Here is a 4,447-nt window from a genome sequence, read left to right as displayed (position 1 = left end):
TTTTGAGTGTAAAAGAATACATTAAGAGAATATTACAACAATCCATAGAATGGGAAAAATTGCAAATCACATATGTGATAACAGACTTGTATCTGGAATACATCAAGATACAAGTATCTTATAACTTGTATAGTTATCTACAAGGATCTTATAACTCAACAACAAAAAGACAACCTAAATAAAATAATGGGCAACAATTTTAAATAGATATTTCTCTAATGAAGATACACAAATGACCAATAGCATATGAAAAGATGGCTCACATCAACAGTCTTCACAAGGAAGTCTTCACCCCCAGTAAGGTGACTAGAATCAAAATGACAAGCAATAACAAGGATCCCTGCATTAGCAAGGATGCAGAGAAATTAGAACCCATGTATACATAAAATGTGGTTCATCTCACTTGAAAATGGTTTGTCAGTTTATCAAAATGTTAAACCTAGAATTAATATATGTTCCAGCAATGCTACACCTAAATACATAACCCCACAAAATGAAAATACATGTGCACACAAATCTTGTACACGAATGTTCACAGCAGCATTTTTCACAATAGCCAAAAAGTACAATTCAAATGTCCATCAACTGAGGAATGAATGAATAAAATGTAGTATAGTCTTATAATGGAATATTATTTGACAATAGGAAGGAATGACGCTCTGATACATGCCATAAGAGGGATGATCCTTGAAAATATTATGCTAAATAAAAGAATTAAGTCATGAAATACCACAAATTGTATTATTTTATTTTATGTAAGGGCAAGAATAGGCAAATCTGTAGATACGGAAAGTAGATTGGTGGTTGCCTGGGGTGAGGTATGTGGGGCTGTAGTGGGGATTAGTTAAAACAATTAGGAGTGACTGCTAATGGGTCCAAGGTTTTCTTTTGGGGTGACAGAAGTGTTCTAAAATTAGATAAAATTGGTTTTGCAACTCTGAGACTGTATTAAGAGCTATTTATGTGCACACTTTAAATGAGTGAACTATACAGTGTATGAATTCTATCCCAATCAAAGCTCTTTTAAAAACCTTGTTTTGATTATTGACCATTCATTTTGTCAATATATGATTATTAAGTACCAATTATCTGCCAGGAATAGTGAAAGAACAATATTACAGTTCATGCTCCTAAGGAGCTTGGAGTCTAGTGGGGGAGATCAGAAATAAGTGGAAATTGACCATTGTGATAAATGTTGAAGAAATCTATGAAAACGTATGAAAGTGCCCATGCAGCACTGTTGAATAGAACTTTCTTCAGTGATGGAACTGTTTATATCTGTGCTGTCTACTATACTAGCTGCTAGCCACATGTGACTAATATGCATTTGAAATGTGGCTAGTGCACCTGAGGACCCAATATTTAATTATTTAATATTTAATGATCTCTTTGCTTATGCCCCATGGAAAGGTATATCAAAATTTGAGAATTTTCTTCTTCAACAAAAGAACACGTTTTTTTTGTTGTTGGTTTTTTTTTTTTTTTTTTGGAATGCAGAGCTCTGAAAGGGAGTGAGTTAGTTTTCCCAGTGATTCCATGTCGAGGAGAAGAACTAAGTCCCTAAACCATTCTCTGAAAGATCCAAATTTAGGGAAGCCAACGATGGAACTCACCAAAAGTCATGGAGAAGTAAAATGTTAATGAATGAAATTATCATGAAGAAATAAAGAAATGAATGCCAAGAGCTGACCACTTCCATGAATCAGTGAAAAGAACCTGGGAATGAAGTTTCTGAGGTTTAAATTAGTTTCTATAGATCCCATCCCAACTTTCCTAGGGACAACCTGAGGAAGCCTGTTGACTAATCAAATGAGATTTAACCTTATACAGGAATCTTGACCAGTGTTGTGTAAAACTCTTAATTGTCCATGTACGGTGTCATCTGCTCTGGAATATTACTGGAGCAGTTACATGTTCTTGGGCCTTAGCTTGAGTTATATTTCTTTGAACAAGTTCTGAACAAGTCTTTACTCCAGATTGAAATTTCTCAATCTTGGTACTGCTGATATTTAGGACTAGATAATTCTTCATTGTGGAGGCTGACCTGTGCATTGTAGAACATTTAACAATATCCCTGGTCTCTACTTAGCAGATGCCAATAGGATCACCTGTCATGATAATCAAAATGTCTGATTTGGTCACTCCACAATGTGTACACGTATTGAAACACCACATTGTACCCCATAAATATACACAATTATTATTTGTCAATTGAAAATAAAATTAAACAAAGAAACAAAAATGTCTCCAGATGTTATCAAATTTCCTCTGGGGGTGGCAAAATGACTCTGGTTGATAACTACCGCTCTAGATAGCGCTCCTTCCCCAAGGAGAGTTGGGGTCAAAATGCAAAACCCTTATAAAGGTACCAGCTCAGTGTGAGCTGACAAATATTTTGACTGAGGAAAAGCAAGAGTTTGGAACACCAAAGAAACAGAAATGTAAGTAACCGATTAGAAAACATGTGGAAGTGCTACAACAGCATGAACAAGCTCACCATAGAATCACAGAGCTAGGAGTGATTGATTCTGCCTTGAGGGAGAGGTAGGCATAGAAACAGCTTAGCAGGGAATGTGAAATTTTATTTGGACCAAGAAGGCTGAGTGGATAAAGAGGAGAAAGGCATTGTCGACTGACGGACAAAAAATGAGTAAGGGAGTGGAGTCTTGTGGATTGCAGGCAGAAGGGTGTAGACACTGGAGGAGGAAAATAGTGGCAAATAATGAAGCTGACGAGGCCTATTATTATTATTTGCAGTCTTTATTTTAGTTCTTCCTTATACATGGCTCAAAGTTTGTCTCAGGCCCTGTTTATTCATTTTTCCTCCTTTCCTTGTGAATGAAAAAAGTATATCAAAACCAGAAGGGACCCTTACAGTGCATTTTATGAAATCAAGAAGCATCCAGAAAAAGAGATCAATGTGAGAGAAGGGGGGGTTTCTGTTTGAATTTCTGCCCAAGAGCAGAAATCATTTTTCTTTTTACTTCCTTTCTTTCTCTTTTCCTGATCCCTTGAGAAATTCAAACCCTCTTGAGCAAATGCTTGTTAGGGCCTAGGAAAAAGTAACCTGAATTGGCTCTTTCGAATCTATATTTGTGTGAAAGGGTATGAAAGTTCCTCACCCATTTAAATCTGATGGTATTTTAAATTTGGGTAATTATTGAAGGGAATTGTTATAAAAGCATGAAAAAGCTTTCTCCTGCTTTTTGGAAAGAATCACATTTGTAGTTTCTTCAATGTAGAAAAAATAAGGATGGGCTTTCAAAATTGTCAGTCTGGGTGTAGGCAAAACCTCATTTCAATTGACAACACAGGTCTTTACCCTTTAAGTGAGGACAACGATAGTTTGAGGTTTAGTATTTGTTGTATCAAGTTCTGCACTTTGATGTTTGTAATCTATGCATTGCATGTTCATTAATAATGTTTGGTGAACAGGACTACACACTGCACTTTTCTGCATTGTGGAGTACACAGAAAAAAAACAAGATATGGCTCTTAATGTTTAGAAACCCACAATATTTGATTTTTGGATAATAATGCTATCTACTGTATGACTATACCCATTTTCTAACAGAAAATAGGTCAGATAAATTTAAATATTTTAAAATATTCTACTATATTTAGGGACAGAAAAGAGGCAGTGTAGAGTAGGTATTAAAATCACAGACTTTAAAAGTCAGATTCAATCTTGGCTTCTGTACTTATGCAATTTGTAACTCATTGCTTAACCTTGTCAAACCTCAGTGCCCACATTTACAATGTGAGGACTTTAATACCATTTATCTCATGAGACTATGGTCGGAATAAATTGACATAATCCATGCAATGTGTTTAAATGGATACTAGCTTGTTTATTCATAATACCTAGTACAGTAGCTCCAATTTGAGTCACTACTTGGTTAAGCTTACAATAATCCACCGTTATTCTTCAAGATGTATCTCTCTTCTCTACAAGTCACAAAAGGGAGTTGAAAGGAGATGTGATGGGAATCACCATCCCTGCATCTTCCAAGTCTTTGATGGTGGCACTAATGTCTGCAATTTCTCTAGGAATGCCATATTGCTTTTGATTTACTAATTTCCTAGGGGGAGACAGTTCTAATGGCTTCTACTTGGCCTATTCCACCACAACAGCTCCCACCCCGCAGTTCAGGGAACCAACATGGGAATTATATGAGCTATACAAACTTTTGGTTGAGTGAACCCTTGGGTTCTTTGGGTAATGTATATTTGTAAAGAGAGGCATGTGAGAATTCAACCAATTAGTGGAAATCATAAAAAATGTGGTGTTATCTATATCTTAAGTTGGTAGAGCAGGTCAGGCAGGTTACTTTGAGTCTATAGTACCTGCAAAGCAGCTAAGTAAAGATATTGAGGAGGAAATTGCATAAATGAGACTGTCCAGAGAGAGATTAGAATTGAAAATACAGTCTTAAGAGGCTTATTC

Source organism: Mandrillus leucophaeus, unplaced genomic scaffold (assembly GCF_000951045.1).
Source record: "Mandrillus leucophaeus isolate KB7577 unplaced genomic scaffold, Mleu.le_1.0 Scaffold177, whole genome shotgun sequence".
Lineage (NCBI taxonomy): Eukaryota > Metazoa > Chordata > Mammalia > Primates > Cercopithecidae > Mandrillus > Mandrillus leucophaeus.
The sequence above is the reverse complement of the archived record's forward strand: the minus strand, read 5'-3'. Positions refer to the sequence as shown.